Source organism: Oryctolagus cuniculus, chromosome 7, assembly GCF_051225735.1.
Source record: "Oryctolagus cuniculus isolate XC-2025 breed Fujian yellow rabbit chromosome 7, ASM5122573v1, whole genome shotgun sequence".
In the NCBI taxonomy this organism is placed as follows: Eukaryota; Metazoa; Chordata; class Mammalia; order Lagomorpha; family Leporidae; genus Oryctolagus; species Oryctolagus cuniculus.
This window is the reverse complement of record NC_142873.1, coordinates 37,994,631-38,007,664: the sequence shown is the minus strand read 5'-3', so window position 1 is coordinate 38,007,664 and position 13,034 is coordinate 37,994,631. Positions and strand designations below refer to the sequence as shown.

At 54.2% G+C, this 13,034-nt stretch overlaps 3 non-coding genes across 3 annotated transcripts; 2 read left to right on the top strand and 1 right to left on the bottom strand.

Annotated features, from left to right (window-relative positions):
- Positions 1 to 4,179: 4,179 nt before the first annotated feature.
- On the bottom strand, positions 4,180 to 4,253 carry TRNAN-GUU (transfer RNA asparagine (anticodon GUU)). The gene has a single exon. It is a non-coding gene; the product is annotated as a tRNA-Asn (tRNA).
- A 3,597-nt stretch (positions 4,254 to 7,850) lies between these two features.
- On the top strand, positions 7,851 to 7,921 carry TRNAG-GCC (transfer RNA glycine (anticodon GCC)). The gene has a single exon. It is a non-coding gene; the product is annotated as a tRNA-Gly (tRNA).
- A 3,149-nt stretch (positions 7,922 to 11,070) lies between these two features.
- TRNAL-CAG (transfer RNA leucine (anticodon CAG)) lies at positions 11,071 to 11,153 on the top strand. The gene has a single exon. It is a non-coding gene; the product is annotated as a tRNA-Leu (tRNA).
- The last annotated feature ends 1,881 nt before the right edge of the window (positions 11,154 to 13,034 follow it).

Here is a 13,034-nt window from a genome sequence, read left to right as displayed (position 1 = left end):
AGGATTCTGCAGTTCAAGTACCCCATGAGGTTTGAAGGGGTGTGCATTTTCCCAATTAGAAAATACCATAAAACTACTTTGGTTTCCTTTAATCCCAAGAACCCTCAGATTCCCTGAAAGAAAGAACTTGTAAAGTTTTGCACTGGGTGAATGTTCTAATAGAGTTCTCCAGAGAAACAACCAATACATGGATGGAGCTGATAGATAGATATAGAAAGGTGGATGGATAGATATACAGATAGATGCATGGATAGGTACATAGACAGATAGTTGATAAGATATCAGCTCCCAGGATTATGGAGGCCAACAGTCCCAAGATCACAGGGTGAGTTCACAAACTGCCTCTACTCTGTTAGAGTTTGGACAGGATTTGGTTCCTCAAACTCAGGTTTAACCCCCCAAAATCTAATGTTAACAGTTAATGGGTTAATGTTAATTGTTGATGGATTAGAGTAGAGGCTTGATCCAGTTATGATGTCTGAAAGGGGGGAAGCAGTTGGGAAGCAGTTGGATTGCACTGGAGTGCTAGGGTGGGCCCTGTGGTCGAATCACGATGGAATGTTATGGAGACTACATAGAATCATAGAAGGTAAATAAACAGCATGCTCCTATATCTCTCTGCTTCCTGACTCGCCTCTGACCGTTCATCTGCCATCCTCCAGCTTCGCCAGATGTCCACACCAATGGGGGTCCCCAATCTTGAACTATGAAAATCCAAAGCAGGGTGAGAGTTTGGCACAGTGGTTAAGACACTGCTTGGGACGCCCACATCCCACTTGGAGTGCCTGAATTTGAGTTACAACTCTATTTCCAATCAAGAATTCCTGCTAATGTGAACCTTGGGAGGCAGCAGGTGATGGCCTTAGTACTTGGGTCCTTGCCATTCACACGGGAGACCTGGATTGGATTCTGGATTCTTGACTTCAGCCTGACCCAGCCCTAATTATTGTGGGAGTGAACCAGTGGATGGAAAATCTCCTCTGTCTTTTTGCCTTTCAAATAAAAGTGAATAAATAATTAAAAGTTTTTAAGAAGGAATAAAACTGTAGGATGAAATAAACATTCTTCCCTCCTAATGTGCTCCTGTGAGATATTTTAGTTAAAGTAACAAAAAGCTGACTAATACACACCCCAGTAGAGCCCCTTCACTATTCTAGACACACATATTTTCCCATTATCAGTATCTAAATTGTAATGGCCTTGGCTATAAACAGCATAAGTAAACTCTATCAAATGAGCAGAAAAGGAACTAATCAAGAGGTTATTGGGTAAGTCACAGATTACTGAGCACTAGATGCAGATAAAAGGATTATCAAGGGGGAAGTGTCAGGGCTCAGAACATGGTATCCCCAAATATGGTACTTTGCATAGTGAATATTTTAAGCTGCAGGAATTTGATGCTGCTTGTGACCTAGCGCCCTGTATTGGAGTGTTGGCTTGAGTCCTGGCTGCTCTGCTTCCAATCCAGCTCCCTGTTAATGTGCCTGGGAAAGCAGCAGAGGATGGTCCAAGTACTTGGGCCCCTGCCGCCCATGAGGGAGAATTGGATAGAGTCTCAGGTTCCTGGCTTTGGCCTGGCCTAGCGGCCATTTGGAGAATGAACCATCAGATGGAAGACCTCTCTCTCTCTCTCTCTCTCTCTCTCTCTCTCTCTGTCTCTCCACCCTGTCTCCTGTAACTCTCTACCTTTCAAATAAAGAAATAAATCTTAAAAAAAAATAAAAATAAAGAGGATTTCCCTGATCAACCTTCCTGAAAAGTGGGCCACGTGGGCCTCATTCCACAGTGGTCCAGCCCTATACTCACAGGCCAAGAAGAATCTGAACAAACAGATCTTGCTTTATCATCACTGACTGAGACCCTCTGTCCCCCAGCCACACTGCTGTGTGACAGTCCACACAAACGAAGTTTTCCCGGGGTCTTTGGGTCTTCAATTCTGATGGTACCAGTGCCATATGAAACTTGGGTTGAACAATTTGTTATGCTTCTCTCCCATTAAATTCTGTTACAGGTGTCTCAGTCATGAGCCTTACCGAAGGAAATACTTTATTTTTTCTTGCCCACAGGAGCCAAGAGGCCAGAAATACATAAGTCAAACTTATGCCAAGGAAGTGTTTGGTTAGGAGCCTACAGAAACTGTCCAAGATGGATATTGGTTTTGGTTTTCTGGATAAATTAAAGCTAAGTTGACTGATTCATTGGCTCTTGACTCAGAGTGTAGTTTACAACTGGCTGAGCTAAAAACACATATTAATGTAGAAAATATGTCTTCTTTAGAGGAAAGTGGTTCCTGAGCCTCATCCAAGCTTGTGTTTGTATTTCTCAAGCTTGGAGGACCACAAGAATGAGAAAAATCTAGTGCCACTGGTTTTGATTTTGGGATCAAAGAATTTTTACTTCCCTTGGTAGGTAACTCAATCCATTTTTAGATGCGTGGTCTTGCGGATATTTTAGCTTATTTTATTTCAGTGTAGGATGTGGGGGACACAAATTTGAGAACTGCCTGTATCACTGCAGACACAGGAGCAGTGAGATCGCAAAACAGCACAACATCAAACAGGAGTCGATTGTCCCAGACGGTGATTTCTGGGCCCTTACTGTAGCTCTGTGTGTAAGAGCAGTGTCCAGCTACAAGTGAGGAGCTGGATTTAAATTAGGACACAGTAATGCATGGAATACTGGCCTTTGGAGGAGTTAAAAATATACCACTCTGGCACACTGACTATTTAAGTTAAAGGGCACTTGAAAAAAGGGTACAAAAAAGCTCACTCTGAACTCCCTACTATTTCTTAAAAGCAGGGGTTGAGATGCCTATGTGAAAGGTCCAACATCCCTATCCTCAAGGGGCAGTCAAGAGAATTCTGTGTCAACCTTGTTACAATGACTCTCCTTTTAAATATTTAAATATCTATTTATTTTATTTTGAAAGCTAGGTTTGAGGAGAGAAGAGACAGAGCAACAGAGAGACAGAGCTCTCCCAACTGGTGGTTCACTCCCTAAATGCCGGCAATACCTGAGGCTGGGCCACTTTGAAACCAGGAGGCTGGAACTTAATGCAGGTCTCCCACGGGTGTTGTAGGGTCCCAGCTACTTGAGCCATCACCTGCTGCCTCCCAGGGTGAGCAGGACCAGGAAGCTGGAATCAGGGCTGGGCTGAGACTTGAGCCCAGGCACTCTAATATGGGATGAAGGCATCCCAAGTATCATCTTAACCATCGCACCAAACCCCTGCCCCTTGTCAAAATAACTTATCCTGGGGCCGGTGCCGTGGCTTGCTTGGTTAATCCTCCACCTGAGGTGCCGGCATCCCATATGGGCGCCGGTTCCAGTACAGCTCTCTGCTGTGGCCCGGGAGTGCAGTGGAGGATGGCCCAAGTGCTTGGGCCCTGCACCCGCATGGGAGACCAGGAGAAGTACCTGGCTCCTGGCTTTGGACTGGCGCAGCTCCAGCTGTAGCGGCCATTTGGGGAGTGAACCAAAGGAAGGAAGACCTTTCTCTCTGTCTCTCATTGTCTATAACTTTACCTGTCAACTAAATAAAAAATTAATTAAAAAAAAAGAAATAACTCATCTTTTAAGCAGAACACATCGCTTCTTCACAGCTGTCTACTCTGTTCAGTTCAGCACGGAAGTTAGCGGTAGCTGCTTTGTGTCTTCATTTCCCTAAGAAAGCTTCTGTGCCACATACAACTTGCATGGAAAACTTGTGAACGCTTTTTTCCTATTAACTTATTTTACATTGATTTAATTCTCCAGCCCATGCAAGAACCTAAGAGGATAGAGGTGGAGTTTACTGTCCTTAACACCCTTGAAAATCGGGCAGAGGTGCTGGGTTGCTGCAGCTGTTTGGTATGTTATGAGATTTGATTGAGGGGGGAAAACACACACAGTTGTTTTCTGCAATTCCAGCGCCACCTGCTAAGACTCACCGGCCGTGAGCTTCTCAGGGAAAGACGCAGAGGCTTGCTTTAGAGGGGAAAAGTGCACGCGCCTCTATTCCAGCCCCTGATAGCTGCTAATAAAATGTATAGAGAGTAGTCGGGGCTGGGGAACTTGTTATATCAGATAACCAACCTGTAGGCTTTGGTTAGAAGTGGAACTTGCATTTGAGAAGAAAATTTGACAAAAGTAAGACACACAGAACATCCTCAGCTGAGGATGTGAACCAGGAGTTCCAGCCGTCCCTGGGTGGGCTCGAACCACCAACCTTTCGGTTAACAGCCGAATGCACTAACCGATTGCGCCACAGAGACCTGCCCTATGGCCTCATGCCTTGCAGATTGTACTTACAGGTCTTTAGTGACACCAACATTCTTGCTGCCTGGATTTCCTCACTCCGCGATTGCAACTTTAGGTGTGAGTTGGGTAATTCTAAGCCCCAGAACTTCAAACCACCCTCACTGCATGATCTTGAAGTCCTGCCTGCTTTCTCTTCCCAGTTCCTCAGCGACAGCAGAAAATGATGCTGCTTTCTCCAAAGCTGAGACTCAGATCCAGAGAAGAACCAAGTTCACCACCAGCTTGAGGAGCTTGGAAAATGGAGCGAGGGTGGGGTGGCGTGGGTGAGTGTGGGGAAAAGAGCTTGCTGCTGATTTGAACCAGGGATTTCTGCTTGCCAGGTCAGCCTGGTGTCTTTAGTCCTGCCCAGTTACATTGTTTATTTCTATAGTCTAAGCCCAGATGTTGATGGTTCAGCGTATGTCTGCCACCTGCTGATGGCCCGGGACAGGTCTCCAGCATTAGGCCAGACCGTACAGGCTCCTGCCATCATGCAGCTTAGAAGACACTGATTTCCTACTTAAGGACCGGTGGCCTCAAATCACTGCCGTAGGTGTAGTCACGGATGCCAAACTTTCCATTTGCAGTCCCAAGAGCAAGATCCTGTCCACCCCTACATCCCATAGTGGGAGCGGCCAAGCTGCCGTGGAATCAGAAGCCTTCTGCCAATATTTAGACCCCAGATCTACTCGTCTGCCTGAGTGCGCGGGCAGAACACTGAGTGCCTCACTGCCTGCATGAGACCTGTGGCTACCCCTGAGGACCCCTCTGTTGCTGAGTCCCAAGCTTTTGGGTGGCTCCTGGACTGGCCGTGAACAGTATCAGAAGATTAGTACTGTGCTCATCATCAAAGGATTCAACTACGGGGTTATCTCAGGCCATGAGTGTAACTCAGAGGGCGGCGACTTCGGTTTCCAGGCTGTGAATGGTATCTTTCTTTGCCTTCTGATTTTCTCTCTCTTCCTCCAGGGTGCACTGTAAGTCATGTTCTCCGGCCTCTGTAAATAACTTAGTAGTGGTCTCCGTTGCAAGGCAGTGAGAAAGACCCACCTGCCTCTTCCCCTGGCGCCTTCCTTCTCTAACATCTCCCCCAGCACGTGCAATGTTTTTTCTATATGAATGAGCAAGCCATCCACTTCAGTCCATTCCTGCGAGGGGAAGGGGGCCCCAGGCACACAAGGCTATAACCAGATACTCGGGGCTGGGCACCCCCAGTTCCTGCCTTGGGGTGGGGGTGGGGGTGGGGGTGGGGGTGGAGGGTGAGGGCTCCATCTTGGCCTAAGACAAATCCTGCGGACTACACCAAGTGTAACACAGAAGCTCAGCTCCAGGAAGATGAGGGCCAGATTCAGACAGGCCAAAGAACAACCGAGGCACCGATCACAGATTCATACCTCTTTATTTTCCCAGCTGCGGGCAAGCAAACAAAAGGGATCCTGGCTCAGCTATGCACACAGCATCTTATATAAACTTACAGACAATAGTACCAGGTAGACAAGCGGTTACCCAATGGATGAGGGCTTATTGCATAGCTATGATGAAATAATAATAATAAAATGACCTGCAGGTCAGCTTCTGGGCCTGGCTAGGGACAGCTGGGGAACCTGGCTGACTCTGCGCTCCTAACGGTGAGTTTCTGTGTGTTTACCTGCATGGAATGCCCCTGGGGAGGAGAAAGGCTGCCCAGCAGGGCCCATGAGGCAGAGAAACGGCACAGAAGAGGGAGAAGCCGAGGACTTGAAGGTGGGATGGATGAGATAGGTGGAGGCAGAGGCAGAGGGGCAGGACTCGGGCTGGGCCTAGGGGCCAGCGTGGGAGTCGTTGGGCGTGGGAGAAGCTAGTCAGCCATGGTGTTGTGCAAAGGCGGGAGGAGGGTGTGGCAGGCACCGGCGGGCTGGTGGATAGGCCCAGAGGAAGACGACTTCCCTGACCACACCGGGAACAGAACCCTGGTCCCAGAGGTGCAGAATCCTAACCACTAGACCACCAAGGGGTGTCGGGCTGCGCCCTGGCTTGTGCCTGCTGCAGCCAGCGTGTAGGTGCCAGAACCTCAGAGCTCGTTTGCTACGGAGCGCCCGACCCTGTTTCTACCACCATGGCTAACCAAGTTCTTGCTCCTTGCTGAGGCCCAGGCTTCCCGCGTGCCCTAGCAGATCTGCTCCCACTGAGGGCCTCCGTTCTCGGCACACACACAGGCCCGAAGCCCACGAAGCCAAGTTTGCTGCAGGGCTCTCCCTCTCTGCAAAAGGTCTGCGGGGGTTATAGACCGGAATCGGACGCGGGTCAACGGCTTGGAAGGCAGCTACGCTCACCACCACACGCCCATCCTCTCACAGCCCTGCCCCAACTACGCGTTCCCCCGCAGCTCCGCTCTGCCCCAGCCCCACCATAGGTCTCACGGCGCCCCACTTGCCAACTCCAGCACGGCTGTGGGTTCTGCGCACACCCGTGCGCACTGAGGCTCGCCTCCAAGCCCGACAGATTTGCGCTGTGCCCGCGCGCCCAACTTCGGAGACCCTCTGGCTGTCTTGCTGCTTCTGGGCCGTGCGTGCGCTCCGGACACCGCGTGGCTCCGAGGCACGCGCCCTCCGTCACCTGACTCGCCGAAGCCCCTCTCCATAAGGGGCCCGGCCAGGCGCAGCCGCATCCACAGGGTCCCTCAGTCCTGCCCGTCTCGGGACCTGTGGGTCGTACAGAGGCCATGCCCACCACCACTCGTGGGCCGGCCGCCTGTCGGACGCCATTGGTGTCCTGCGTCTGGGGCAGAGATCTAGAGGCAGCAGCTAAAAACAGCTGCCGTCTTCCCGTTGGGGAACCCACCCACGCTTTCCCTCGTGGGATACTCAGCTGCTGCCCCGGGGCGCCACGCGGCATCCAAACCCGGGCTGTAGGGGTGTCCAAGTCCCAGCTACCAGTTTCTGTTCACTGGGATTGCATGAGACCAGCGCGACTGTGGTTTCTGCGTCGGGACCACAGCCCGCTTGCCGCCCGCCAGGCTTCCTGTGGGCCCGGGGACACCGGCCTCAGCTCGGATCCCCAGCCAGGCAAATGACACCACGCTGTCGCCGGTTGTCAGGATGGCTGAGTGCGTTGCGTTCAGGTCGCAGTCTCCCCTTCTCCTGACAAGTTCACATTTTGGCCCGCTCCAGCCCGGCCCGAAACGCGCCAGTCTCCGCCCTCCGCCACCCGCCCACTCCGCAAACGCCAGGTCCCTCGCGCGTGTACGCCACGACTTTTCTGGAACATCGTTTTGCTTTTCTTTTGTTCTCCTCCCGACTCCTTCTCCCCTCCACGCCCGACACAGCGACGACCCTCCCCATCCCAACATCAGCCTCCGTGGCTACCCAACCCCATCACGCTGCAGCGCCAGCCGGTCTGTTGTGTGGGGCGGATGGGTCCCACAAGCGTCGACGCAGGTAGCTTGCAGTCGTTGGGAGTTCGGACAGGGGCCAGTTCCCATCCAACCTACCCCCACCCAAGCGCCAGCCCGAGAGCCCTGTGTACAGCTGTCTACGGCAGGCAGTAGCCAGCAGTCTGGCCCTTTAACAAGCCTAGTAGTTCCAGATTCCAGTGCATGGGTGGTTCAGTGGTAGAATTCTCGCCTGCCACGCGGGAGGCCCGGGTTCGATTCCCGGCCCATGCAGCTTGTGGTTTTGGCTACAGCCAATGCCCCTCGCCAAGCTTGGCTCTGCATTTTTATTTCCTCCTCCTCCCACCTTCCGGCAGGTGGCCCCCGTTGTCCCCTTTTTGGGGGCTCCTGCCCTGGGCCCTAGGTGGCACAGGATGTCTACCCCAAAACAGAGGCTTTCCTCCAGCAGTGGCATGCTCCCATCACACACTTAGCGGAATCACGGTGGTCAGGGCACCTGCCAGCCCCCCACATCCCCACCGGGGTGTCACTGAGCACCGGAGTGTCTCCAGGCCCTGTTGCTGTGTGCATGAGGAACCTTGGCAGGGGGAGCAGACTGAGCTCTGCACTTCACTTTGGTGGAGCAGAGTAGGACACTGACTGGGATGGATCGAGGGACCAACAGTGGCCTAGAGAGGTACGTGTTTAGGTGGGAAATGGAAAAGCTACAGATTGGATGGAGGCGCTGGCCAGGAACAGTAACCTCGTGGGTTGGTTGCCTTTTCAAGAGCAACGGGAGTGGAATTCGAATCCACCGTCATCTACCTGTGAATCGACTCTGCTCCTTGTGCTGTTTCCCACACTTGCTGTGGTCGTTGGTCATTGGCTGTTTGGTGTTTCTCCCTTCTCCAGAGATGGGTCCAGGTGGTCCAGCTCACTGGACCTCTCAAGCTTCAAGGCCATACTTCTGCCTTCCCAGTGCCACAAGCTGAGCCCATCCCAGGCTGCTCTCGGCTCTCATAGACTCCCGCTCCCTTCTGCCCTCCCACCCCCCACTGCAGCTGGCCAAAGTCAAGGACACAGATGCAGTTGAATCCCAGACAGGAGCTCTCAGAGATTGGCTTAAGGTGGAAAAGGCCACTTGCCAACTCGAGCTGCAAAGTACAGTCCACAATGCCCCGTCAGGTGGACCGACAGATAAATGCAGACTCCTAAATGAGGGAGAGAAGTGTGGCCTATCTGTGGCTTGGGGTTTGCACTCATTGCTGCTGCAACAGAATCCCAGCCCATTCGCTGGCCAGAGGAGCGTGTGCTAGGGAAGGGAGCGTGAAGACACATGTTGGTGGCCTGGGGTGTGGATGGGCAGGGGTGTTTGCGACAGGGAGGGGGTGGTGGCAGCACTTCTTCTGAAAACCCCGGATGTGGTGATGGTGGTGGTGGTGAACTAGTGTATGAGGACATGTGCCTGAGTGTGTGTGTGTGTGTGTGTGTGTGCATGTGCACTGGTCTGTGTGTATTGGGCGTGTGTCAGCAGGCTGTCACAGATGTGTGTAGTCGTGGTGTCCTACGTGTGCATGCTAGTATGTGTGTGGGCACGCGCAAAACCTTTGTGGATGTGTTTGCTGCCAGCCACTGGAAGAGAAAAGATGCTCCTAGCAGTACGGAAGAGGCTGAGGATGAATAGGAGCTGGGACAGGAGGAGAGGCACTGGCAGAGAGAAGAGAGAAAGGACCAAAGGTGATGAGCCAGGCAAAAAGGACAGGACAGATGGAGGCGGGGACAGATGGGCAGGGCTTGGGCTGCGCCAAAGGGAAGTGAGTCTGCTGTGGGAAATGGAGAGAAAATGTGGCAGGTATGCAGGAAGAAAAGAGTCTTCCCTGACCGGGAATCGAACCCGGGCCGCGGCGGTGAGAGCGCCGAATCCTAACCACTAGACCACCAGGGAGAACTGAACTATACCTTGACATGTGCCTGGATCCAGCTACAAGCCTGCTACAGCCAGCGCTGAGTGCCAAAAGCTCTACAGTCCCTTGAAGAATGGGGCCTGGCTCCTGCTGCTGCTCCCATGGAAAACCAACTCGGGCTTCCTCTGCAAAAACGAGAGCTGTTGCGTTGGCCGGGAATCGAACCCGGGTCAACTGCTTGGAAGGCAGCTATGCTCACCACTATACCACCAACGCCTGCCGCAGTGGCTGGTCTCCCTGAGTAACCTGAGTTTCCAGAAGCGCGACGCTACTGCGGCTTCGTAGAGCCTTGCCCGGACCAGGCGCCCATCCGCAGTGCCTGGCTTCCACAGCACCACGAAACGCCCTAGAGCGCCCCATTGGCTCACGCCAGGACGCAACCACGCCCGCCCGCCCGCCCGCCCGTCCGATTCTTCGTCAGCCCGCGTCCTCCCCCGGGGGCTGCTCTACTGCTCGCTGCTCTTGGGTAGTGCGCTGTGGATACGGCATACCCGAGGCAGGCGTCCACCCTCACCTGGCTAGCCGAGCCCTTCACAAGGGGTCCGCCTAGGCGACAGTTCGTACCCACAGAGTCCCCTATTCATCCAACTCCCTCCTGTCTCAACGGCGGGCACCGTTGGGGAAGACCAAGCCCCTAGCAACTGGGAAGATCGGTTGAAGCCTGGCAGGCCCGACGTCCCTTGGCGTTGAGTCGTTGTCACGGCAAAGGAGAAGGAAAAAAAAGAAACGAAATAAAAAGCACTACGGCCTCCCCGTCGGGGAATCGAACCCCGGTCTCCCGCGTGACAGGCGGGGATACTCACCACTATACTAACGAGGATGGCGGTAGGCTTGTTGCTATCGCCTTGACCCCTGTTACCCGCCGAGGTCTGGCTGCGTCCTCTCCCGCAACCTGACTGCTCCCTGTTGGAATTTCCAACCACAGCCAGCCGGTTCCACTGACACTCATTCGTCCCATGGAGCGGACCACCATCAATCCTATCTGGACCCCGACCCACCACTGCATCCCCGTGGAGTGACACCAACCACCCAAGCACCCCGGGGAGGAGGAGAGGGAGGAGGAAGGGAGACGGGGAGCAGGGGGAGAAGTGGCGGGAGGTGGGGATCAGGAGGTGGGAGTGAAGCGGGAGGGGGAAAACCAGGGTGAATCAGGAAGAGGACGAGGAGCCGGAGGATCTGAGCAAGGACCACGAGGCGGGTAAAATGAGGAGGTGGTAGGGGGCAACAACAATACGAAGAGGCGCAGCTGGGGTCCGGCCACAGGGCCTGTCAAACGTCTCCGGCGGCAACCAGACCTGCGATCCGGGGGCCTCCAAACCCTTGCCAGCCAGATCCGTTCGCTGGGATTCCCCGAGAACGGCATGTCCTGAGGTTTGCGTTCTTGGCCGCTGCTAGCCAGCCAGGCGCCCGTTCCCACAAAGCCCGCTGGCTTTCACACATGGTGCTAGTCAGGCGAGTGACCAACAACTCTGGTCCACTGTCAGGATGGCCGAGCGGTCTAAGGCGCTGCGTTCAGGTCGCAGTCTCCCCTGGAGGCGTGGGTTCGAATCCCACTCCTGACAAGCACGCCTTTTAGCCCATTCCAACGCACCAGCTCCGCATGCAACCCCACCTTTGCTGCCCACCTGCAGGCCTAGCACCAGAGACCCCACTACCACGTGCCAGCAGCGCCTCTCACCCTCTCAGCGCTGCCATGCGCCTACCCACACACCTTCCCTGACCTCACCCCATGCCACCACTTTTCTGGACTTGGCTCCTTGGCTCCTGGCCTCCCCTGACCTTCCTGTCCCCCTACGTTCAACACCACCACGACCCTCCGCCTCCCAACCTCAACCCCCAGACTTCATACCCCGCCTGCATGCTTGGGATATTGCGGTGTCCAGCCCGCTACACCGCGGTGCCAGGGTTTCTTCTGCTTGGAGCCCTTTGCTTTAGGTGGCACGGAGGTCCATCAGGGGCAGGTCAGCAGCGGGAGGTGCCCGTCACCCACTCGTGGACTTCCTTCTCCCTCGGGACCGCCTGTGCAACACACTGCATGCCCACGCGCCAGGGACTATCATGACAAGCAGCATGGCCAGCGAGGCCCATGTTCGAGTTCTCGTCCATGCAGCTCATCACTGGCTTTCGGTCCTTCAGCTCCAGCCCCTAGAGGCTCTCCGATCTGCCGCCAAATGACCAAGGCACACGCAACACTGGGCCCTGATGCTCACCTTACCCTTGCAACTGGAAACCAGCACCCCTCCAGCGAGGCCTTCTGTGCTACACCTTTCTCATCGCTACACCTTCCTCGCCCCTTTTCTCTGCCACCCCTACGATCACACGTGCTGCACTTCAAATCTCTCGGCTTCACCACCGGCTGCCTGACCTCGGCATTGCATCAGGTCGCCTGGCCTGCTGGGCTGGCCCTAAGTGGGTCTCAGCTTTGCTTGGGCAAGGAGACTATGCTCTGCACCTCACCTCCGGGAAGCAGTCATAGAGTAGGACAATGACAGGGATGGATGGAGGGACCCACAGCCACTCCACAGATGTATATACTAAGATAGGAAAGAGGAAATCCATACACGTGCGTTTCCTGGTGAAATCTGACTGTATCCGGCTCCCCTCATTGCAACTTCTGCCCACACATGCTGCTGTCATCTTGGCTGTTGGGTGTCTCCCCAAGCCCACCCTGTCCCCTCCTAGATAAGGCTCTTTTATTTCCTGGGCTCTGCCTGTGCTGCCCAGTGGTCCAGCTCCCCTACCCTCTCAAGCCTCATGGTCACACTCTGCCTCCCCAGTGCCAGGAGCAGGGCCCCTCCAGGGCAGGTCTCCACTCCCACGTGTGTGCCACCTCCAAGCTGGCCAAAGTCACAGACACGGGTGCAGCCCAGTCTCCAATGGGAACTCTCTGAACCTGGCTCTTGGTGGCAAAACCAGAGTGCCTGCCAGTTTGAATGGTGACTTCATGGACCACAGCCCCGGCAGGTGGCCCAACTGGTAGGTGTGGACCCTGCCACGAGGCAGAGAAATAGCCTTTTCGGGCATCTTGAGGCTTGTCCTGGCACAGCACCACTGCTGGCCCATTCACTGGCTCCAGTAGTGGAGAGGGAAGGGAATGTGAGAACAGGTGTTGGTGTTCTGGGGGTCTGTGCACTCTGGTGTGTGTATGTTGGGTGTGGACTGGTGGTAGTCTGCCGACAGTCACAGGTGTGTGTCTGGTGGCAGTAGTGGATGTGGTGTTGATCCTGCATGTGAAGACATGTGCCCCCGGGTACGTGTGTGCATCCTGGTCTGTGTGTTGAGCGAATGTCCACTGGGAAGTTATGGGTTTGTGTGATGGTGGTGTCCTGCATATGTGTGCTACCGTGTGTGTGTGTGTGTGTGTGTGTGAGAGAGAGAGAGAGAGAGAGAGAGAGAGACCTACAGTGGGGTCAGGCAGTAGGAGAAAGGAAGCTCTGAGCAAT